General features: G+C 37.3%; 1 long non-coding RNA gene across 1 annotated transcript; it reads left to right on the top strand.

Moving 5' to 3' along the window:
• The first annotated feature begins 3,549 nt into the window (after positions 1–3,549).
• On the top strand, positions 3,550–17,220 carry LOC133645706 (uncharacterized). Its single transcript, XR_009825187.1, has 3 exons — positions 3,550–3,687; positions 16,405–16,493; positions 16,709–17,220. It is a non-coding gene; the product is annotated as an uncharacterized LOC133645706 (long non-coding RNA).
• Positions 17,221–26,865: the final 9,645 nt, after the last annotated feature.

Genomic DNA, 26,865 nt, shown 5'->3' with positions numbered 1-26,865 from the left:
CCGGATTCATCCATGACATATTTCCTTGGACTAGCCTCCACCCTCGTGATTACTTGTTGACCAAGAAGTCGTTGACTCATTGGACTTCTCAGTTTTTTTTGCTATAAAGAGAGTGAAGAATTCTTCATCGGGGCTCACTTTTGCAGCAGCTTGCTTGTAGAGGCACCCCCTTCATGGTGTTTGCATATACGCAATCGAAAATGCTTTTGGTGGGAGTGAAACCAACGCTGTAAAATCTATCTGTGACCTGTTTTAATGAATACTTGTGAAGTCTTCCAACAAAACAACACGTGCATAGTCTATGAGTAGGGTAGTATACAAATATGTCTTCACATTGTTATCAAGTCCTAATTTTTATTCTATTTTTTTTACACATTTTACTTTCATATATACATTCTGTTCTTTTCATGTTTGGATTTTTTTCCTGTATTGTAGAATGCTGTTGTGCTACAAAGTGTTTTAGGCGAGGAAAAATGCAAAAATAGTGATGTCACTGTCAAAGCATGAGATATGGCACCACCTTTTGGAATGTTTACAATGAAATTGATATTCAATATTTATGTCTATATATATATATATATATATATATATATATATATATATATATATATATATATATATATATATATATATATATATATATATATATATATATATATATATATATATATATATATATATATATATATATATATACATATATATATATATATATATAAACACAGTAAATAATATTCAAACTCCTATTATTGCGTGTCGGACTGATTCTGACTATCAGGACAAAAACTAAACATGGAATGTTGCTTTATTAGCATTGTTTCAGAACAATGTATGCGTTTCCTCAGCTTGTGCATGACAACTCATTTACAATTCTTTCCATCCTCATTTGTAAACCTTCAATTCCGTCACCTTTCTCCTCTCAGGAACGGTACCAATGTTGTCCTAAAGGAGGTCAAACACACTTTTATTGACACAATGAAACCATCTTCCAGAGGAAACATCCATTATGGGAAATAACTTCATTTAGCTCCCACATTAATCATTAATCACCGCTTGCCTAATTAGAGATGCCCTGAGCAGGGATTCGTTTACTCAAGAACCAATTAGTTTCCCACACTGTCACTCAGCCTGTCACGTCTTGGTGTGGGGTAGGACGACGACAGTGTGGGTCACACTCTTTGCCTCAAGACATTTTCATTCCTTTCCTACTCAGGGCTTGTTTATGGAAAAGCTACTTTAAGCATTATTCTAATCCCAACCCAACCTTTTTCCTAAAGGCTCTGACTCATCTTTGCATTGTGGACACTTGATCAGGTGATGGAAGTATTTGAAACAGTGTTTAGTGCATGGGTGTCCAAACTTTATGGACGAGAGCCACACACCGAAAAGTCAATGCATGATCAGGTCACTTTGATATTTGTAATTTTGAAATTTTAGCTTTAAAGAAGCTACTAGTGTATAATTTCATTAATGTGGTCAATTAGACAACATTATCAGATTAATCATGTATAATCACAGATTAATCACACAATTTATTGTAAACGTACATACGTTGTTACCTTAGCCGTGGATGGTTACCTTAAAGGTGGAGCAGGTTGTTATATGGTCAGTTATCATGTCAATTAATGCATCAGTGTAAACATGAGTGAGGAGACTTCAATTGGTGTGCTCACTGCCACATTTCACTTCAAAATAAAACCTGACGGGATCTTAGATAAAATTGTTTCTAGGTTTTGAGAAAATAAATGAAGTGCATTCAAGTAAAACATTTGAACATATTCCTGCATGACCTTCTGACAACATTGCATTTGTGTCTAATTATTTAGGTCGTATTTAAAGTTTTAATCAAAAGGCAAAAGTGTTATTGTTTGCAGGGACGGAGCCAGGATTTTTTCTCTCCCCGGGCTGGGGGGGGGGGGGGGCTTGGATGATACGTAAATTTGACGAAAGAATATTGAACAAAATAGTTAAGCCTAACATAAGCGACAATTGCAAAAAATGTTTCACACGTGTAAAGGTGACAAATATAGTAATGCAGAGACATCTATAGGGAGAGTATGGACAACTCGTTTTCAAACGACCTCCCTAATGATTGATCAAAGACGAGGGCACTATGTTGGACATCAGTTTAGAACCGCCGCTAAGCGACACTGCACTTCCTCATTAGACTTTTTTTAATTGATTGCTGAAATAGGCTCCAGCACCGCCTGCGACCCCGAAAGGGACAAGCGGTAGAAAATGAATGGATGCATGAAGAGTTTTTTGCCGTGTAAACATGCCCTGTTTTGTGGCATGTTGACGTTCCACTTGCCAAAAATGCGGGACGCATTTACCTTGCATCGAAGAAAATTATGGAAAGTAAAGGTTAGCCGGGAAGGCCAATTAAGTGCCAAGAAAGTTTCTTGTGCTAGGTAAGCAAACATACATACACATGGGACACCTAGTATATCTTACTCTCAGTAACAGTGAATTAATACACTTGCCCAATAATCCAAAGTAAACTAACAAATATTGCAGTAAAAAGCAGCATTGGTTCAGTATTGATGTTCATATGCTGTCAATAAAATCAGGAAGCCATGCAGAATTGCCACAGCAAAACCAATAAGAATTATTCATAAAAGCAAAAGTGAAAGCACAGACATATAGCGCTGTGACTACAAACAATACATTGGAGGCAGCCAACACAGCTAACATACTTCACATATAAATCATAATTTCTACGTAACTGTTGGTCCAAAGCTAAGGAGTATTTTGGCAAAATGAGGGTAACACGTTTATTTTTGGCCGATGTGTATTTTTTTATGTTTATGTTGACAGCCTGATGTTCAGTAAACACTGCATGAATGTATACAGCGGAGTGCATCAAATACGGCCGCAAAATTGCCCCAAAATTATACTTTGACGAATTAGAAGCATGTTATACGTTTATGTGCTGGAGTATGTTTATAACTATATTTAGACTTATTATTTTGGTTTATTCAATCCGCAAAACAACGTCAGAACGGCTGCATTTGCATGCTTCCTGGCAGAGCTGCACACATCCTTGGTGTCCAACATGGCGCCTGTTTTTAAGTTGTCCATACTCTCTCTATACACGACTGTGCAGTAACTGACTGCTCCCATGCGCCTGCCAATAACCAGACAATACATCCAAAATACAATATGTTTTTATATGAAATTACAGGATAAACTATTTCCTATATAGAGACTTTTTGTCTTAACTTATAACAAAAACATTTCTGTAACAGAATTCTGAGCTGCTTACATTAAAACAGTATACATTCAGTGTGCATAAAGCTTCATGAGAGCCTCCAACTTTCATCTCTATGATAGGCTGACCATACGTCTTCTTTTCCCCGGACATGTCCTCTTTTGCGGGTGTCCGGGCGGGGTTTCTTAAATGCCTCAAATGTCCGGCATTTTGAGTGAGGGTTGCGTGTATTTTCAATGTACGTCCAGGGTTAAGAAGGGGTTAAACAAAACAAACTGTGGAGGCGTGCGCACGCAGCAACATTCGTGAGGGAGGGGCAGAGCGCGAGAGAGCTAGTGAGTGGAGAGACGGACATGAGAAGAAGAAATGCCGAAACGTAAATGCAACTTCACGGATGATTTGCGGAAAAAGTATTCGTGTTTTCGTCGTGGCCGTGACACATGGAAAGCAGAATGCACTGTGTGCAAAGCAGGAACGTATGTATCTGTGGCAAATAAAGGGGCTTAAAGATCTACAAGCCCATATCCACACTACATAGCACAAAACGGCTGTGAAGGGCGAGAGCTTGTCTACTGTTTTTTGTTTAAATTTAATTAACTTGTTTTGAGGCATTATTTATGTTTAGATTATATACAAGAGGTTATTTTGAATATTTCTACCTCTGCACTTTTTTCCAAAACTGTGAATGTTACAGAATATAAGTGTGACTTATTTTGTTGTACTGTCAAGCAGTGTTGGCGTTAACACACTTTTTGTGTCTTTTTAACGCATTGAAATCAGAAAGGACGCAGATTTTTATTTTTTATTTTTTTTTTACCATTTGTGGCCCACAGCTAATGTTTTAAAGGCCCACGGCACATTCTAAAAATACTATTAAAATAAACAAAAACATAACAAAAGTGAAAGAAAAAAGATTACAGGTGAAATGTAATTTAGAAACAGTTGCAATGTTGGCTAATAAAACAAAGCTGTTTCTTTTTATTTCTAACGGTCATTGCTCTATCAACCTATCAAACCTATCAAAGGTTGCGATTACTTCAAAGATCAAATATTCCACTTTGAAAACTATTTTTGGTGGAAGATTTTGCATATTTTGTGTGTTTGCCATAAAAAACATAGTTTTGTTTGACAAAAAAGGGCGGAAAACAAACAACATAAAAAAACTAAAACATTTTGAAATGAGGGATAGATCTGAAGTTGATGTAGACTCCAGAGCTTTAAGCGTTAAATATAAAAGGTATGTATGCCCTGGCACACCATTATCATCATTTCATGACCGAAGCAAAACACTTTTTACACTTTTTTTATACTGAAATAAATACACCTACAACTTATTAAATAAAAACATCGAAAAAACTACCAGCAGCGGTAAAGTTCAGATCCATGAAGGAAAGAAGAAAGTGAATGAATGTTTATAACTGAATACATTTACATATGTATACACATTTGTTTTCTTTTGTATTATTTTTTTAAATGAATTAAGTCACGTTTATGACAACCTTTTTCCAAAACACAATATAGAATGTGCGATATAACTGGATAATGCATATATTTGTCATTTGTTTTCAAAACGCTTACAAAAAGGTGGGACCCCAAAAATTTACTGTGGGACCCCGTTTTTATGACTTGATGGGGTCCCTGGGACACCATTTTGAAAATTCCTAGCGCCAACACTGCTGTCAACAGAGGAGAAAAAATGCTTTATTTAAATAAATATATTATTTATAAAACAAGTTCGAGTATCATTGGCAAATTTTCACCTAGTCCCGGCCTTGGCGTGCTGTCCGCCGTGGCACGCGTATATGTGTCCTCTTTTTGGGATTTCAGAATATGGTCATCCTACTCTATGATACTTTGACAAAAACAAAAGAGAGGAGAAAAATGTGTATTTTATTAATGTGACTGGCAACATTTCAATAATGCTTTATTTATTAGGCTGATCTCTCCACTCAAACGGTGTAGTCATTGTCTTTAAACAATATTGTCGTAATTTGTCATTAAATAGAAGCACAATGTCTGAATTGAACACATAAAAATACTAAGAGTTGAAGCAAATATTATTTGACCCTTTGGTGAATTACCTGTTAAACAGCTGTTGGGTCATCATAAAATGTGTCACTATCATAAAGCTGGAAACACTACATTCATGTTTAGGTAGACAACTAGTGTTTTTATTTTGGTTCACAACCAGTGTTTTGAAGGCTGGACCTTATTATTATGACAACAACAGTGCAGAGTTATTAAATGACAGAATACCTCGTGGATATGATAACCACATATGTAGCTTTCTGAAAAAAAATGTCACTGCGGTAAAAAGTCGAATCCGATTAACAAAAAGTGGGCAGATAATTAGCTAGCTGCCCTCAAGCAAAGGCAGACTGACAGCCAAAACAAATCTAATACTCAAAAATGGTAAAGAAGTTGAACTGCAATGAGTTTGATCGGTGAGCGATCAGACACGCTGGCATTGATTGGCTTAGCCTGCAGCAAACTGTTGTGACCCTATTGTCATTCGATTGAATGCATTTATATTTTAAGGACTTTTTGCTTTTCTCAATGAAGCATAAAATTACGGGACAAAGAGCTTCCTGTGACAGCTCAATACACAACATGTACTTTGTTTATATTTCTAAATACGGGACGGTTCCGTTTTTCAAGGGGCAGTTGAGAACCATAGCTGCAATGGACTGTAGGCGATCTGGCTTCATTTACCAAAAATCTAGTGCAGTTAGGAAGTGCACAAATAACATCCATCCATCCATCCATCCATTTTCTACCACTTGTCCCTTTCAGGGTCAGGGGGTTCCTGGAGCCTTTCTAAGCTGCATTAACATACACCAACAAAAAGAGCAAAAGCAAATGAGCAAAGGTTGCAGCAATTACACAATGAGTAAAATTCTGATATTTTTTAGTTTGAAAAAAAAAAAATACTACTAATTCATGTCCAATTTCTGTTATGTCACATAGAGTAGCCTTTATGTTACATTGGCTGTTAATGGTAAATTAACCTCACTCGACTTGACAATTGTGTTTGTTCTTAGTACCACAAATACACTTTAAATTGAACTAAAAAACATTTATTATTTAAAAATAATTCAAAAAGCAAAAAAACCTTTCCCCTTTCTGTTTCAGTTTTCGTTTGCAGTGTCGAAGTTCAAAGTTTGATGTGGCTTATATACAGTGGTGTGCCGTCAGGACCAGCAAGGCGTTCTCTGCTGGCCTAACATAACCAGAAATCTTTAATTATATATATAATTAAAGAAAAAAGTAATTTTTAATTTACTTTCCCTCTTCAGCTCTCACTGGATCGGTTCGCAGCTGAGTGTGAAGCGACTGGGATGGGAATCAGCACCTCCAAGTCTGAGTCCATGGTTCTCGCCCGGAAAAGGGTGCAGTGCCATCTCTGGGTTGGGGAGGAGATCTTGCCCCAAGTGGAGGAGTTCAAGTACCTCGGAGTCTTGTTCATGAGTGAGGGAAGAGTGGATCGTGAGATCGACAGGCGGATCGGTGCGGCGTCTTCAGTAATGCGGACGCTGTATCGATCCGTTGTGGTGAAGAAGGAGCTGAGCCATAAGGCAAAGCTCTCAATTTACCGGTCGATCTACGTTCCCATTCTTTACCTATGGTCATGAGCTTTGGGTTATGACCGAAAGGACAAGATCACGGGTACAAGCGGCCGAAATGAGTTTCCCTTGCCGGGTGGCGGGGCTCTCCCTTAGAGATAGGGTGAGAAGCTCTGTCATCCGGGAGGAGCTCAAAGTAAAGCCGCTGCTCCTCCACATCGAGAGGAGCCAGATGACGTGGTTCGGGCATCTGGTCAGGACGCCTCCCTAGGGAGGTGTTTAGGGCACGTCCGACCGGTAGGAGGCCACGGGGAAGACCCAGGACACGTTGGGAAGACTATGTCTCCCGGCTGGCCTGGGAACGCCTCGGGATCCCCCGGGAAGAGCTGGACAAAGTGGCTGAGGAGAGGGAAGTCTGGGCTTCCATGCTTAGGCTGCTGCCCCCGCGACCCGACCTCGGATAAGCGGAAGAAGATGGATGGATGGATGGACTTTCCCTAAATATCTAAAAGTATTCATATTCTCTTCATGTCATATTATGCTCCTTCCAGCGCTGTTGTTTTTAGTTTATAGAGTTTTTATCCAATCAGAATTCAGCTAGCTTATGTTGCTATGCTGTACCAAATCTGCCAGAAGCCTTTAGATTCAGCAATGCTGGCGTCGTGCACTATCAGTGAATGGGGACATACAGTGATAGACAGTTGCAATAGCCAATCAGATCACGCATTGTTGTCAGTAAGGCCTTCTACGTTTGTAGATGGCCTAAGGCAGATATATATAGTGATTTTATGAGGTAGGTAACATAAGAACTCCGTTACCCAGAATGCCACAGTAGTGTAGAACATGGCAGTAGCCCCATTTGGGTTGTTAAATGTAGACATGCCGGCAGCTGGATGTTTTTGATGAGCAGGCTGTGGAGTAAACTTTAAGAACTCAGCCAACACGCCTCGTCTGCATCTTTTATGATTAGACAAGACAACACATATATTTGCAAGGCCATTTTCAAGAAGGATATTTAAAGACAAACTACATCTTGTGAGATGATGTCGGCCAACCCCGGAAGCTAGCTCAGCTGTCGATGAAATGTGAGTTCAGATATTTTATTTCTTTATATTTTCACGTTTAAAAATGTTTTTTGCAATTCTAATTTTGACAGTTCCACATAAGATATGTTTTAATTGCTGATGCAGGTTTATTGATTTTTAAATGCACCAGAAAATAACCCGTTTTGTACACTGTTGATGGTGATTCAAGGCCCAGTAGTGTGTAAATGTGTTCCTGCATAGTATTTCTCCAGCAATGGTCATGTGGTGACGTCAATTGTGGTATTTTGAGAGGTAATCATTGAAGTCGGACATCACTGAAGGCCTAGGTGGGAAACGCACGGCCCGCCACTGCTTATATGCCACAGTGATAGGAATTAATTCAAGAAATAGGTTTGGGACATATTATCAAAGTATTGTTAAATGGATTCAAAAGTGACTTTTAATGGCAAAAAAACTAAATGTTGAAATTTAGCAAGCTCCTTTACATGACATACTGCCATTTTAGGGAAGCCATAGCCTGGGATAGTCACATGACTTAATGAGTTAAAGTCCAGAACAAAGGGCTTTTTTTTTAGAACATTTCAAGTGGTTCTTTTGGGTCAAAATAAAGCCTGGAGCTCTGCCAACTATCTGCCAGATAGCTACATATTTGTAGCAGTAAGTTTGATCATTCTGTTATTCTTCTTCTCGGCTCACCTAGCATGATGTTGCTGTTAAACTGTGTAGCCCAGGGGTCACCAACGCGGTGCCCGCGGGCACCAGGTAGCCCGTAAGGACCAGATAAGTAGCCCGCTGGCCTGTTCTAAAAATAGCTCAAATAGCAGCACTTACCAGTGAGCTGCCTCTATTTTTTCAATTTTATTTATTTAATAGCAAGCTGGTCTCGCTTTGCCCGACATTTTTAATTCTAAGAGAGACAAAACTCAAATAGAATTTGAAAATCCAAGAAAATATTTTAAAGACTTGGTCTTCACTTGTTTAAATAAATTCATTAATTTTTTTACTTTGCTTCTTATAACTTTCAGAATGATAATTTTAGAGAAAAAATACAACCTTAAAAATGATTTTAGGATTTTTAAACACATATACCTTTTTACCTTTTAAATTCCTTCCTCTTCTTTCCTGACAATTTAAATCAATGTTCAAGTAAATTTGTTTTTTTTTATTGTAAAGAATAATAAATACATTTTAATTTAATTCTTCATTTTAGCTTCTGTTTTTTCGACGAAGAATATTTGTGAAGTATTTCTTCAAACTTATTATGATTAAAATTCAAAAAAATTATTCCGGCAAATCTAGAAAATCTGTAGAATCAAATTTGAATCTTATTTCAAAGTCTTTTGAATTTATTTTTAAATTTTTGTTCTGGAAAATCTAGAAGAAATAATGATTTGTCTTTGTTAGAAATATAGCTTGGTCCAATTTGTTATATATTCTAACAAAGTGCAGATTGGATTTTAACCTTTTTAAAATATGTCATCAAAATTCTAAAATTAATCTTAATCAGGAAAAATTACTAATGATGTTCCATAAATTATTTTTTTAATTTTTCCAAAAAGATTCGAATTAGCTAGTTTTTCTCTTCTTTTTTTCAGTTGAATTTTGAATTTTAAAGAGTCGAAATTGAAGATAAACTATGTTTCAAAATTTAAATGTCATTTTTTTCGTGTTTTTTCCTCTTTTAAACCGTTCAATTAAGTGTAAATATCATTAATTATTAATAATAACATAGAGTTAAAGGTAAATTGAGCAAATTGGCTATTTCTGGCAATTTATTTAAGTGTGTATCAAACTGGTAGCCCTTCGCATTAATCAGTTCCCAAGAAGTAGCTCTTGGTTTCAAAAAGGTTGGTGACCCCTGGTGTAGCCTAATGTTAGCACTGTAGCTCACATAGCTATGCTAGTGTTGCTAACCTTTGTGTCCCCCTGTCCCACTCCAGGTGCAGAGTTACATCATGGAAGTAAAAAGTGGATAAGTGCACATTAGTGATTGTTGGAGCCACACACGGTGAAGAAACACAGATCATTAGCATTAAAACACCACAGTAGTGCTTACTAAATGCACTTTTAAGCTCTCTAAATCCAGCACCAACATACTTCGACTACAATATTGTGACACTTATTTAAAATTGTTGACAAATAGTACAATGCAGGATGTTTAAACGGGGATGTCAAAGTGGATGTTGTACAAGGTCTCCAAGTACAGGGAGGACCATGAGATTTTGTAAAGTTTAAAGATTTTTTTTCCCTGTCATTTAAATATGTAATTTATAAATAACAACATCATACTGTAAATGTTAATTATAAATTATGATTGTATTAAGACTACTTAAGCCCTTGCATTAAACATGCTCAATTCATCCTCCCTTTTGGAACAAGGATCATAGAGGAAAGATACAAATATAAATAACTATCTGTGGCAGCATAGGAAAAAGTCATCATTGTTGTTTCATTGCACATAATTGTGGTGCGTTCAAAGACACTCCATTAAAGTTAGAAACAGAGGCGTCAGGAGGATTAACTCCCAAAAGGTGCGCAATCCATCCATTCATTTTCTACCGCTTGTTCCTTTTGGGGTCACGATGGGGCTGCAGCCTATCCCAGCTGCACACGGGCAGAAGGCGGGGTACACCCTGGACAAGTCACCACCTCATCGCAGGGCCAACACAGATAGACAGACAACATTCACACTCACATTCACACACTAGGACCAAATTAGTGTTGCCGATCAACCTATTCCCAGAAATAACAATATAATCATAATAATGTTGATGTATTATTATAATTTGTATTATCTACAGAAGATAATCCTATGAGTATCAGCTAATCTCTATTTAACACTCAGAAGTAAGTGGAAACTTTACACATTTATAATCATATTTAAATAAATAATGACAGGGTAAATGATTTTTTAAATTCAAACTCTGGCCACTTTATATTGAAATTGTTGGTACTTTTTTTATTAGTACTTTGGTCTCCCAAAATTACACACTATCCCTTCCCTTAACATTGCCCTTTTTAAAGCAATAAACAATAATTACAATCAATGTCATATATTAAAAAAATAAATAATAAGTATAGAAAATAAAATATATAACTGTAGCACAAAAAATAACTATGTATATATATATATATATATATATATATATATATATATATATATATATATATATATATATATATATATATATATATATATATATATATATATATATATATATATATATATATATATATATATATATATATATATATATATATATATATACATATATATATATATATATATATATATATATATATATATATATATATATATATATATATATATATATATATATATATATATATATATATATATATAAGGGCTGGGAATCTTTGGGTGTCCCACGATTTGATTCAGAATCGATTCTTGGGGTCACGATTCGATTCAAAATAGATTTTTTTTTAATTCAACACGATTCTGGATTCAAAAACGATTTTTTTTTTTTTTTTTTAAATGAAAACAATACACAACAATACCATAATAATGCAATACAATTTCAAAAGCAAACCCAATTTTGGACTTCTGAACTTGTGATTTCTTGCAGTGGTAAGTGGTAATATTTCACATTTGTCCCAATTGACTTCATACCCTGATAAACAGCCATATTCAGTGATGACATTATTGATATAGTGTAGAGAGGATTTAACATGTGACAGGTAGAGAATTATGTCGTCACAATACATCGATAGCTTATTATACTGAGAGCCAATTTTTATAACATGAATATTATTTTCACTTCTTATTTTTGCAGCTAAGGGTTCAATAACCAAATTAAATAATAATCCAGATGCAGGACATCCCTGTTTTACTCCTCTTTTTAACGAAAAAGGTTCTGAAATATGACTATTGGTTTTGACTGATGCCATGGGCCTTGTATAAAGCATCTTAATCCATTGTATAAAATGTAATGTGCAAAACATAAATGAGCAGTTTATGCGGTCGAATGCCTTCTCCGCATCAACAGTATATACTGCTGTGGGATAAGGGAGACTTCTAGCATAGTAAATAACATTAAACAATTTCCTTGTATTGTCTGAAGATTGTCGACCTTCCATGAAGCCAGTTTGGTCAGTATGAATTAATTTTCCTATTACATTTGATAATCGTGTGGCTAAGGTTTTTGCCAAGATTCAAAAGGATTCTCTATTCATTCAATACATAGGATTTCAGCAGGATCTACCCCAGTCTGCTGACATGCAAGCAGAGTAGTAGATTTTTGTAAAAAGTTTTCATAATTGTAAAGGACAATGTTTTATCAACTGATTGCTATAATGTAAATTTGTTTTAACTATTAAATGAACCAAAAATATTACTTATTTTATCTTTGTGAAAATATTGGACACAGTGTGTTGTCAAGCCTATGAGATGCGATGAAAGTGTAAGCCACTGTGACACTATTGTTCTTTTTTTAAAATTTTTTAATAAATGTCTAATGATAATGTCAATAAGGGATTTTTAATCACTGCTATGTTGAAATTGTAACTAACATTGATACTGTTGTTGATAATATTCATTTTTGTTTCACTACTTTTGGTTTGTTCTGTGTCGTGTTTGTGTCTCCTCTCAATTGCTCTGTTTATTGCAGTTCTGAGTGTTGCTGGGTCTGGTTTGGTTTTGGAATTGGATTGCATTGTTATGGTATTGCTGTGTATTGTTTTGTTGGATTGATTAATTAAAAAAATAAAATAAATAAATAAAATAAAATATTAAAAAATAAAAAAAAATAAAAAAAATCGATTTAAAAAAAAAAAGAGAATCGATTCTGAATCGCACAACGTGAGAATCGCGATTCGAATTCGAATCGATTTTTTCCCACACCCCTAATATATATACATATATATATATATATATATATATATATATATATATATATATATATATATATATATATATATATATATATATATATATATATACATATATATATATATATACATATATATATATATATATATATATATATATATATATATATATATATATATATATATATATATATATATATATATATATATATATATATATATACAAACAAATGTATTCTCATGTTTGTCAATATATAACTTTTATATAAGATAGGCTCCAGCGCCCCCGCGACCCCGAAGGGAATAAGCGGTAGATGGATGGATAACTTTTACTAACACAATTAGTATTAGAAATTAAATTGGCATATCTGATAAGTTATATATTGACTATATATATAAATATATCTCAGCTGTATCATGTTTATCAATATAAAACGTGTTGGCACTTAAAAAAACAGACACATTTTTAAACAAAACTACATTTGAGTTTTTTCATCTCGATAAATGATCAAGGTATCCCATCTTTAAAAAGTCGAAAACCTAGATACGGTTTTAGTCTAAGTATCCACATTATTAATAAAACATCAACCCTTAATGTGCCAATGTGACTGTAACAGCATGAATGACTTTGATTAGATTTGTATGTATTTCTCGGAGTATATCCATGGCTCTCTTGGCCCTGCACTGGTTTTTTGGTTTTCTGATGTGGGGCAGTGGAGGTCACGGTGAGGACTTGTGGGAGTTGCAAGGACGAGCGCCTCAATAGGATGTTTTCTTCCCCTTTCTTGTACAGTTTTGTTGTCTAAATGTTTTACAAACTTAATTGGCATTCCCTGAAGACTGTCGCCAGCTGTCGGTCCGGTGGTGGGGGTTCTAATTTGGTGCATGGTGAAGGCTCGCTGCCGGGGTATAGCTAGCAGAGCGTGCAACACCCTACGCGCTGCACGCGGCCCGATCGAGCCTGGGGTTTGTTTGTTTTCACCTCGTTTGTTCAGCAACAGGAAGACTTTAACAGCTGCTAGCTAACAAGCAGAATGTAGATGAAACCAAATATACTGCAATGCTCGGTTGAGAGTTGGGAGCAAGAAGACAAAACACTGGGGATGCTGGCATCAGGCACATATTCACAGATGACTTGTACGTCATTTTTATCCTAAAAAGAAGAGTAAAACTTACTGACAGTGATGTTATCCAGGTTTGATTTTCTCTCCCCACAACTCCTTGCGCTTCCTCTGACCTGAAGTTCAAACCAGTTAAGTCCTCTCTCCACCTCCACGCCATGCTTTCATTTCATTCCACCGGAGGATTTCAGAGGTCAAGACAGCGTTTTCGAAAGAATCCAACTTAGCTTAGTTTTTGTGTGAAGCGCTAATTTAGATAACAGAGGGGGAGTAAAGAGCTTGAGAGCATTAAAAGTTTAGTTAAGAAATGATGGTGGATAAGAAACTGACACTGGATAATTAAAAAGGTTTTTAAAACATACATGAATACTAAATATATAAGTACACATTTGTTTTCAACACCAGCCTTGTCCATGTTTGTGGTGTTATAAAACAACTCTTGGGTGCAGAGAAGTGCGGTCAGGGTAGGCAGGAGAGAAAGAGCCAAACGCAATTTTTTTTTTGAAAGATGTCTTTTCATATAGGAAATATATTATAATAAAATATTTCCTAAATTAAAAAACAAGCGGCATTAAAAAAAAAAAAAAGTTTGCAGGCACTAAAATGCATCAATTGAATTTGTTTAAATCAGGTCATCCGGCAACTATACAATTATAAAATTATATTTTTAAATAACGATATGTCTAATATATATATTTTTTATCACAGTCCAAATATGTTGACATACACACATGAACGGAGGAATTTCTGTCCAGCGTCTGTCTTTGCAGCACAAGCATCTCTTTTCTCATGGCCATGTGCATCACTGTGTCAGTTTGTATGTATTTTTCAGACGTGTTAAATGAAGACGCAATATAGCATACGCAAAACAGTTTCAGCCTTGATAAATCACACTGCGTGTGCTGAGTGGTTTTATTTGCATCTCCTCCTCCGAGCATAATGGGCGTTCTGATGATCAGTATGTATTCTGATTATTCATTCTGCTCAGTTAAAGGGGTCAGATTATGACTATTTTATACCTTTAGAACACTTCCTTGTGGGCTAAATAACATGTAATGATTGTTCTTTGGTCAACATTTTGCATATATTTTTGTTTTACAGACCATTTTCAAGCTGTTTACCGACCATATCTTTAGGATGCGCCGTTTTGTGGGCGGTCTAATATACGTGGCTCCACTTTGCCATCTTTGTTGTAGTGTTTAGCTCTTTTATAGCGAGTCTACTGACAGATTTAAGTTAGAGCTTTTCACAGAGGATTTTAGCATGCATGTGCATGTACGAGCCAGTCTGCTGCACAACAAGAGGACAGTGAAAAAGGAGCTTCTTGACTACAATGGTCGACTCGCACTAAGCTCTCTGAGTAAAACTTTACCATTGTCAAAACGTGGACTATGGGTTGTTGTGTTTTCCCGGAAGGCAACGGAAAGTTGGCGCGGGCAAGGCGTGAATGTAAGTGCATGATATATTAAAACACTAACAAACTACAAAAAAGGAAGCAAACAAAAGGGGCGCACAATGGCGGAGAACAAACTTGACTAATGAAACAAAACTTGCACAAAAGCAGCAACTATGAACAATAAACAAAAACTTACTTGGCATGGAACAGCATGAAAACTATGGCAGACAGGAATATCATGGGTAGCAGTAGCATGGATGGATAGATAATGTCACCACGCCGAACAACAGAAACAGACAGGCTTAAATAGCAGTGACATGATCAGTGGAAACAGGTGCGTGACTCAAAACGTAAAACAGGTGCGTGACATGACAGGTGAAAACTAATGGATTGCTATGGTGACAAAACAAACAAAAGTGCACAAAGAGTCCAAAAACAAAACCGAACATGACTAAAACAAAACATGATCACACAGACATGACAACCATCCACTGACAAGATAGGGCAGAAAACGTCACATAACAGCAAATTCCAAACAGCTCGTTTGGGTGGAAACAGAAAGGAAGGCAAGTTTATTTAATAAATATTTCTGCAATGCCTTCACAGTTTGGTTTCAATTTTTTGGGAATATGGGGATCCCAAATACACATACATCAGGTTAGAAAAGACGGTTTTGCATAATAGGGCCCCTTTAAGAGACGCAATCCTCTGCGCACAAGTTTAGTAGATCACCTTTGCTTGTTCTCCCAAGTTTGCACGTGTTTTAGTGCACACAAACCTTTATTAGATCAGTCCCAATGTTGGTTGTAGAGAACATTCAAACCCTTTATTTATTGGATCAAAAATATTGTAAATCAAAGATCCTCTCTACATAACAAGAGTGCTGTTTTATTACGACCTACTGCAAATGTGTTGGTCAAAGATGTTGTATAGAACACGAGTGCTTCACTATTTAGAAAAATGTACTGCAAAATCACCAGATACTCTTTAATATAGGGGATCTTGGTAGTGCGCTGCAAAAACACTGGTCAATAAAATCCATATGATAGGAATCATTTACAGCTTTTAATAATCTACTACAGCAACACATTCTCTATCTGACATTACTGCTCTGTTGTTTTTTTAAGACTATATGACAGGACTTTTCGGCGGTTTTTAGGAATCTGTTGCAAAAATCTGTAGTTCCCAAGTGAATGGAACATGTTTGTTTTTGCAGCCATGTCATGGGGAGCTATAACAGTGTGGCGCCAAAAATCAAGTCCACAGAAGGAAAACCACAAAATAGGAAAGCAGAAGCTTTTTTGGGTAAGTTTGTTTTCATGATGCTGTGTGTATTAAATTTTAGTGTATCAACATTAACATGAAACTGTATTAAGTGTTCAGTGTACACATTTATATGCAGGAGATCATATAGTCGGCATAAATGTGATAATAACAATAGTGCTATGCTGATAAAAGGTTCACCACACACATGTAGCCTGAGGTTAACTGAGGTCAGCACTGTCTTTTCTGACCTGCAGGGGGCGTGAAGGTATATGGAGGTCAAACCCTACCAGCGTGCTCCGTCTAAAAAGGCGTGTTGACTCTGTGCACATTACCACCGACTCGTGGAGCTGCATAGTCACACGGGATAATTGGGCTGCTTTGCCCCAGCGGGAAACGTGAAACTCACAGTTTTTTCAAGGATATACAGGAGTCTTCTGGTGACGACCCAGTGCTTTGAGAGCCTCCACCAGCACATTCAATGCTCTTTTGATATTTATTATTCTTTCCTAAAGGGTTACACATCATGCTGAATAACAGTTATGCAGCAGTTTAACATCCTGTGGGCCACATTTTTACCAAGTTCACTACAGTTCTGTTGGTATGTAGGTGGCATGACTCGCCACAGCTAAGTTAATAGTGTGACATTATAGCACAATGACAGTGTAACCTGACTCAGTGTTGTGAACTTCTGCATTGTAATACGCTGTATACTTTTTCAAATGTCATGTTTTTCTGTTCTTTTCTCTGTTTGCCAATCAGCACTCAGACAGAGCTGTGTGACTAGATGCACCATTTAAGAACCATACGCTAAAATTTATACTTCAATGAAAGAATGCTGAATTGTGCTGTTATTTACATGGAAACAGGTTGACATAATGGTTTACATACTGTAGGTTTACAATGGTTTACCCCTTATGCTCTTAACATTATTAATCCAAGTTATATACAGGTTGATGTTGCCAATACCAATACTGATTCTTTTTGGAAATAATCTATACACTACCAACATTAATTGTCAAAAGAAACACCATATTGCTTATTTTATGCAAAAATCCATGCTTAACGTTTACTAATCATCTATGTAGATATACAACGATACTTAGACACTTAGTCAACAGGTATATTTTTTCTTTGCCTGGCTGTGTTGTTTACTAACTCCTTATATTTTCCTAACACCTACAGTACCGTGTATTTTTAATTATTATTTGTTTTGATGTTGAGAAGATATACACAGGTTGTTGCATGTGGTGGAATGAAAATTAGTTCCTGTGAACGCGATATTATAAGTACATTAAAAATATATATATACTGTATAGATATTTCTTATCAACATCAACTGAAATATGATAATAGTATATTATTAATTCAAGGGAATCTCAGGGCATTCAATCGATCGAAACTGGGCTGTTTGGTCTGTCCTAGAAAATGTTTCGCCTCTCATCCGACCGAGTAGGCTTAATCAGTTCATACTCATAGTTGGTCAGATCTAGTCTAGCGATTGGGGCCAAAACCCCAAATAGTTATACTCCAAAACCAGGAGGGTGTGCCCTGGGAAAGGATGGTTTCGCCCAATTGTAGTGATAACAACAACTGTTTTGATCCAAACGATGATGCAAAACAATATGATGATGATGTCTCATCATTTTTAATTTACCAACAAAAATAGTGGTGTTTCATTCTGTTTGTTGTATTACTTATACTATTATCAGTTACAATAATTGAAACAGTTCAGTAATTTGACAATGAGCTCTGAGTATGTGCTTTTACTGCTATCTAGTACCCACTGCTACTTTTAAGTCTGTGTGGTATAAATTATTAAATGAGTAAAACTTCACTACAGTATTTGTTTTCCAATTTATGTTGAAATCCAATGCTTTTTGAGGTTAAGGTTACAAGTAACACTAAAACATTGATAACAAATATAAAATCACAACCATCCATCCATCCATCTTCTTCCGTTTATCCGAGGTCGGGTTGCGGAGGCAGCAGCCTAAGCATGGATACCCAGACTTCCCTCTCCCCAGCCACTTCGTCCAGCTCTTCCCGGGGGATACCGAGGCGTTCCCAGGCCAGCCGGGAGACATAGTCTTCCCAACGTGTCCTGGGTCTTCCCCGTGACCTCCTACCGGTCGGACGTGCCCTAATTACCTCCCTAGGGAGGCGTTCGGGTGGCATCCTGACCAGATGCCAAAACCACTTCATCTGGCTCCTCTCGATGTGGAGGAGCAGCGGCTTTACTTTGAGCTCCTCCCGGATGGCAGAACTTCTCACCCTATTTCTAAGGGAGAGCCACGCCACCCGGCAGAGGAAACTCATTTCGGCCGCTTGTACCCGTGATCTTGTCCTTTCGGTCATAACCCAAAGCTCATGACCATAGGTGAGGATGGGAATGTAGATCGACCGGTAAATTGAGAGCTTTGCCTTCCGGCTCAGCTCCTTCTTCACCACAACGGATCGATACAGCGTCCGCAATACTGAAGACGTCGCACCGATCCGCCTGTCGATCTCACGATCCACTCTTCCCTCACTCGTGAACAAGACTCCGAGGTACTTGAACTCCTCCACTTGGGGCAAGGTCTCCTCCCCAACCCGGAGATGGCACTGCACCCTTTTCCAGGCGAGAACCATGGACTTGGAGGTGCTGATTCTCATCCCAGTCGCTTCACACTCGGCTGCGAACCGATCCAGTGAGAGCTGAAATCCTGGCCAGATGAAGCCATCAAGACCACATCCTAGAGCTAATCCTACAGCCACCAAACCGGATCCCCTCAACACCCTGACTGCGCCTAGAAATTCTGTCCATAAAAGTTATGAACAGAATCGGTGACAAAGGGCAGCCTTGGCGGAGTCCAACCCTCACTGGAAACGTGTCCGACTTACTACCGGCAATGCGGACCAAGCTCTGACACTGATCGTACAGGGAGCGGACCGCTCACAACCATCCAATGTTATTGAGAAAAAAGTCTTAAAACATTGCTACTTTTTTCACAGCTTTTTTCACAAGCTGCTGAGAATTCAGACATTTCAGGGCTCGACAATCACAATAAAAGCCAGCAAAATTCGTGAGGGACTGATTTTTATAAATAACATGTTGACGCTGAGCATACTGTATTACAGTAATTGAAATATGTTTTATTTTAAAAATAAATAACATAGATAATTTAGGCAATAGGGAATTGTGCTAAAATAATAACCCCCTTCTCACTTTCTTTTGCCTTTCCCACCATTGACATATACACTAGACCTCGCGGCTCCTGTGTACACCCACTGCTTCGCTACGTCAGCACAACCACCAGTGTTTTATAAAGAAATAGCTATATATATATAATATATATATATTTATATATATGTGTATATATGTGTACATATTTTTATTTTATTTTTATTATATATATATATATATATATATATATATATATATATATATATATATATATATATATATATATATATATATATATATATATATATATATATATATATATATATATATATATATATATATATATATATATATATATATATATATATATATATATATATATATATATATATATATATATATATATATATATATACATAATGCAAAAGATTCATAATTATAACAATCATGGAGAGGGAAAACATTGTTTTAATTAAACCGTGACACAGCAGCATACCGTCTCCTTACACTTATGTACGGGTGATAAAAAAAACCCCTTTCATGTTGTTTCCTAGACTCTGTAAGTGTGCGCTAATTTTAAAGATATTTTCTTTTCTTCTCACTTTGTACCCAACTGTAGTGGTATCCAGAGGTGGGACCAAGTCATTGCTTTGCAAGTCACAAGTAAGTCTCAAGTCTTTGCCCTCAAGTCTCGAGTCAAGTCCCGAGTCAAGACAGGCAAGTCCCGAGTCAAGTCAAAGTCAAGACTGGAAAGTCTCAAGTCAAGTCACAAGTCCTGCATTTTGAGTTTCGAGTCCTTTCAAGTCCTTTTGACCACAGACTAATATTTTTACACAGATTGTGTATGCTTTTAAAACGTTGTATTTATTTATTAAAACAAGTGCATTTGAAATAGCAGGAAAGAAAATAGTACTGACATTGCAATTCATAATAGCACTATTAACCAGTCATTTTAATAGTTGAAACAATTTTAAACATTTAACTCATTCCTTTACAGAATAAACACATTTGCAAAAACAAGTGCAACTGTACTTATTTGTACAAACGTGTTAACATTGTATTTCCATGGCATATTGCATTGTAACTAGTTCCACAGCAGTTTCTATTCTGTTCTTACCTTATCTCATTGATCTCATCTCATACTGTATGTGTGTTGATGTGTGCGTACACATGAAAAATATAACAAATACATGAACATAACAATGAACAGAGTTGTACTTTTTAGATGTCAGGGCCCTATGCAATATGTACACATATTCTTAATATAGTATATATTTTAACTGACCTTTATTTGACTATGTTTGTCTTTTTGTAGGTGGCTAAAATATGCGGTGCTGCTGACCGCCGTCTAACGTTATGTTACTGTGTGTGATACATTGACTAACGTAACGTTAAGTGTAGGTACCTCATGCAACCCTGCTTAAAAAATCACTTGACAAAAAGTATGAATAAGGTAGCAAACTGCAGTGGACGCAACATATTGCCGTGTTTGAAATGACGTTATAACCATAAACATCTTATAAGTAGACGCAATATTGGTTGCTGTGACGCGAGCAATTTGCATCTTGAAGTGGTGATGAGGAGCCGGCGAGCAGCCTAAACTGACAGTTGACAGGTAGAAAACAAAGATGCCGGGCTGGTGTTCAGCGTTTTCCTGCTCAAATGAGCGGACTGTTGAAAATAGGAATCGGGGGATTACTTTTCACAAGTAAGATTTAACATTAATGTACTATTGGCTGTATTTTATGAAAATAACATTACCACAGAGTTGAGAAGGAGCAAAGATCTTCAATATTTGTATGTGAAAATCACAAATAAATCTTCTGGGGGAGGATGACGCCCCTACAGGGGTTTGATTTACAAACTTTCTGCCCCACCTAAAACAAAATTCACCAGCCGCCATTGATTATAACACGCGGAGTCCCAGAGAAGGGTCAATTGACACTTTTACCTAGAAAACACACAAGAGGGTCATTTGACCCCTAGTCCCCCCTGTGGACACTCCTTTTGTTATGAAAATGTGGCTGTTAGTGGCACACGGCAGGGGGCCACTTGAGCCTGTGTGGGGGAGGGGACCTTACAGCTCAAGCTTTAGTTCTGAGGTAGGTTGTGTGTGTTTTTGCAAGGATCAACAGAATGAAGGGATCAACACTCTGACATTTATTGTTAAAAAAAATACAAAACAAAACATATTTACAAAGAATGAAAAAGCAACTGTTTTCCCAGTTTTGGTGTGGAGGGTTGTTGCAGAAGCAATTGTTATTTTTGTGTGCCAAAAATAGTTTAAAAAAAAAAATTTACAAAGAAAAAAGCATATTTACAAAGAATGAAAAACCATGTCCATGTAAACGTGACTGACATACATTTGAGCAGTCACTCACAATCCTGGCACTGCCATTGCTCCTTTCGGCATTTCCCACATGTATAATTTTTCTGTCTACCTAGACAAACTGCCCCTAACAGCCTCATTACCATAACAAAATGAGTGATTAGTGTATTCGGGAAAAGCGTCGGGCCAAATGACCCCTCTCTGGGTCTTCTAGGTAGACAGAAAAATGCTGGGACTTCTAGTGATAATGCATTCTCATTTTAGGCAAAATATAAGACAATACTTTCTTAACAGTATAATTGTAACCAGGAATAAGTCTTCAAGTAACAATATTCAAATACTAACATTGTTGGGTAAAACAGAATTTGGTTTTATTCTGAATCCAGTGAAACAGATTGGTGGTTTTAGCTGATATAAAGACTTTCAGGTGTTTATATATGTTTAAGTATTTGGCAGACGCTTTTATCCAAAGCGACATACATAAAAAATACATATATAACAATCACTGTAAACATGATCATTTAAGGGAAGAATGTAATACAAAATATCAATACAAAGTGTCACGACAGAATAAACTCTCTGCTGCTGCAGCAACAGAGATACGGTCTATAAGATATATAGATATCTAATGTATTCATACATTGTTTATGTAGCATGTATATATAACGTAATCATATTGTTTCTTCAATTTAAAAATAGCTGACCGTTTTTTCCCCCCTTCTCTGGGATTATATTCCCAGTTTTAATCTCGGACGTCTGGTCACTTATAGCGTATAAAAATATTATATTACTGTTAAGCAAACTATGAATAATAAAACATGTGTCCGTTATCATAGCTACACGTATGGCAAAAAAGCGCGTGAAAATGAGTGGTATTCAGTGAGGTAAAATGAATTAAATGCGTTGACAGTTCATTGCTCCTGCCAAATGAATTGCACTGAGTGGAGCGGATCACCACTCCAAGATGGCGGCCCCGCGTCTCGTCTGCGCCAGTAGGCAGTAGCGCTCGATGCTGTGTACCCTTATAAGATGTCTATGGTTATGACGTTAGCAGTGAGTTTACAGCCTCACTGATTTAACTACACAGCAAATAAAAGTCATGTTACTTAGCCAATAAACGTTATCTTACATTCAAAACTTACCCTTCTTTGTGCAACTTCAAATGTCGAACGAAGTTGGAAGTTGTTGCGTCTCCGTCTGTAATATTCGAACTGCGTGATTTGCATCCGGCAATTCGTTGACCAAGTCGTAGTTTTTATACCCGAACGAAACCAACTTTGGTAGAAATCTTTCTCACTGGCGCGTTGTTTGACAACTCTTGTTCATTTGTTGTCCTGCAATTTGATTGGATCAATGCTGTGTGATGAAAACAACGTAGATCTAATTTGATTGGCTGTTGTACTGAGAGCACACACGCTGACACGCAGCACACACGCTGATAGACAGACACGTACAAAATGAAAGCTACGGAGCGCTCCCAAATAACTTTTTAAGCTTTAGGTTTTGGGGAAAGTAGCAAGTCATGTCAAGTCAAAAGGCTCAAGTCCAAGTGAAGTCACAAGTCATTGATGTTAAAGTCTAAGTCGAGTTGCAAGTCTCTTTACATTTTGTCAAGTCGAGTCTAAAGTCATCAAATTCATGACTCGAGTCTGACTCGAGTCCAAGTCATGTGACTCGAGTCCACACCTCTGGTGGTATCACATAACATTATGAGTTTCCTCATACATTTTGGTAGAATTTTCTACTGTTCAACTGCATAGGTTTCCCTGTACTGTGTGAGTACAATATTAGACATGGCTGACAGCTGCCAACTCTCTACTGTACTTTATGGCCACTGCAGAAATCTAAGCAAAGCCCATCAACTACTTTCTTCCCCCTGTCTGAGCTTTTTTTATGTTTTACACAAGAGGCCGGTTGTGCAGGATGTAGTGGGGATCAAGGAGGGATCTAAAGCTTAGTGCGAGCGCTGCATTCATAGTGCATGTGGCTTGTGAACATATGCTTGAGGTCTTTATTGGTATTCTAAAAGGAGATTGGAGGGCCAATCAATTAGAGCTGTGTATTCGTATATAGAGGCTGTTTTAGATATCCACATGACTTTGTGGTTTGTGCACACACGCACCAAGATTGTAATTGACTTCATTGGCCAATGGGTGACATGTACTTCTTATCGGTATTTTTGTGTTGTTTTTTGAAATTCGGTTGTTCTAGGGGGTGCAGTCAAATGCAGTCAAGTTCACTGCTTGTCTTCTTGAATTTCCCTTGGAATCAAAACTGTATCTATCTCATTTATCCATAATGGTAAGTGTTGTCAGCAAGACAAGGGAAGGGAGTAAAGGTTTGTCCAACACCTTTGACTGTGGTGAGGAGCACATGGGTGTACTGCTGATTATTCAACACATTCCTCTAATCCCAGCCCTTGTGGTAGGAACCTGTGAAAGAGTCTGGTCTTTGTGCCGGAGGGGCTAATCGTGTTTTGGAAACGCCGATCAAGGCTAATCTTCTGGCCTGCCTCTAATGTGGAGCCGCTGATATCCTCTGCTGCGATAAATTAAGCTACTTATTAATCTAATTACGGTGCGTTCATCCCTACAAACTTTCATGTGACTTGGAAAGCCCCATTCAACGCAAATTCCTGGCCCACTCCCCCTACCTTCCAAACCCAAATCTTGAGACTGACTCTTTACTCATTGACTTCATCCATCTTGGCCAGTCCAATTAGGAGCCCTCAGGATCTTGATCTTAATGAGTTTCTCGGCTCCAGTCGGCCTTTCCACTCAGACCAGGAATCAGCCCCAGCAACCCCTTACCTCATAATGTCCAATGATTTTGGTTATTTTCTTACTACATATTTGATTCTTCATCGTCCGTCTACATTTTTCACCTTCTGCCTCTCAACCTTCTCAACATTTTAGACTGGATTGAACTTCTCAATGCCCTTATTCCCTCAGAGTTGAGTTAAAGCCTTTCATTGTGCTTCCTGGTGCTTTTTAACCCTCTGTTGCCTGTTGAGCATTGCTCAGCTTTGAGCTGATGTTGCTCCTGCTGTGGTATTGCAGTTTGCAAAGGCTTTCCTAGAGTTGGAAAGCTTGCATTGCTTGGAAGTGAGAGCAGGATGACAGGACCCTTGCCTCCGTGGACAGTGACCCCGAAGGGAGATGAAAGGAGTTCTCGTTTGCACTTTAGCAGCTCAAACTGGGCTGCAGTCATCCGTGAAGGCTCGCTTATGGATCAACCTCCTCTGTCCTCCTTTCTTTCTTTTTTTACTTTCTTCTGCCCCTCTCCCCTTCCCTGTATTATTTTGTTCCAATCAAATGGGAATGTCCTTAAACCCTCGTGTTTGGACTTTCTGCCCCTCCTTAAGTCTTTTTTAGATTCTCATAGATCTGAGAGGAATGTTATCTTTGTTGTTTGGCTGTGACAGATGGGTTTTTTGGAGACCAGACTAACTAATCTAGAATTTGTCGTAAAAAATATTCAGCTGGTCACTTACAAGGATATCGGCCTATAATTATTGGGATTTGATCAGTCACCACTATACTTTAGTAAAGGAGTAACATATGATGATCTCTAAATGCTTAATATTATCCCAGTTTCTATAGTCATGTTGAACATGTGTGTCAAAGGTCCTGCAATATGTGCTGAAGCATTTCTTTTTTTTAAAGGATCCAACCAATCCAGGCCGCAGGGTTATCATATACCTCCTCTATAGTCACACATGCAAGATTAAAATAAAAACTTACATTTTCCCTGGACAGTGAATAACTGAATATTTTCCTAAATGTTTGTAGCACAGGATCATCAATTATAAAGTGTTTACTACCGAGGCCTCAAATAAATCAAGTCTTACAATAACACAAACATACAGATACTATACAAAGTAATGCTTGCATAATGGTTAACCATGTGTCAGTTCTCTGCACAACATATGGAGTTCTCCCTATGCCTGCGTAGGTTTTCTCTGGATACTCTGACATTCCAAAAACATTCATGGTATACTAATTGTAGACACTAAATTACAAGCGTGAACATGAGTGTAAATTGTTGTTTCGTAACAGTGCCAGTAGATTCCTGATTGTTCCCAATTAGCCTGTTCACCCGTGGGATGTTCCAAATAAGTACTTGATGAGCATCCCTCAACTTTCTCAGTCTTTTTTGCCTCTTGTGCCAGCTTTTTTGAAACATGTTGCAGGCATCAAATTCCGAATTAACTAATAATTGCAAAAATTAACAACGTTTTCCAGTTTGAACGTTAAAGTATCTTGTCTTTGCAGTGTATTCAATTGAATATAGGTTGAAAAGGATTTGCAAAGCATTGTATTCTTTTTTTTTTCTAAACGATTTACACAACGTGCCAACTTCACTGGTTTTCAATCAATCAATCAATCAATGTTTATTTATATAGCCCTAAATCACAAGTGTCTCAAAGGGCTGTACAAGCCACAACGACATCCTCGGTAGAGAGCCCACATACGGGCAAGGAAAACTCACCCCAGTGGGACGTCAATGTGAATGACTATGAGAAACCTTGGAGAGGACCGCATATGTGGGTAACACACGCCTCCAGCTGACTACAATCCGGCGTGTTGGTCAGCTTTAGGGGCATGTAGAGTTGGGTGTCATCAGCATAACAGTGAAAGCTAACACCGTATTTGTGTATGATGTCACCTAGCGGCAGCATGTAAATACTAAAGAGTGCAGGGCCAAGAACCGAACCCTGGGGAACTCCGCACGTTACCTTAACATAGTCCGAGGTCACATTGTTATGGGAGACACACTGCATCCTGTCAGTAAGATAAGAAATAAACCAAGACAAGGCTAAGTCTGTCATCCCAATACGCGTTTTGATACGCTCTAATAAAATATTATGATCAACAGTATCGAAAGCGGCGCTAAGATCAAGAAGCAGCAACATGGAT

This window comes from Entelurus aequoreus, linkage group LG03 (assembly GCF_033978785.1).
Source record: "Entelurus aequoreus isolate RoL-2023_Sb linkage group LG03, RoL_Eaeq_v1.1, whole genome shotgun sequence".
Classification (NCBI taxonomy): Eukaryota; Metazoa; Chordata; class Actinopteri; order Syngnathiformes; family Syngnathidae; genus Entelurus; species Entelurus aequoreus.
The sequence above is the reverse complement of the archived record's forward strand: the minus strand, read 5'-3'. Positions and strand labels throughout refer to the sequence as shown.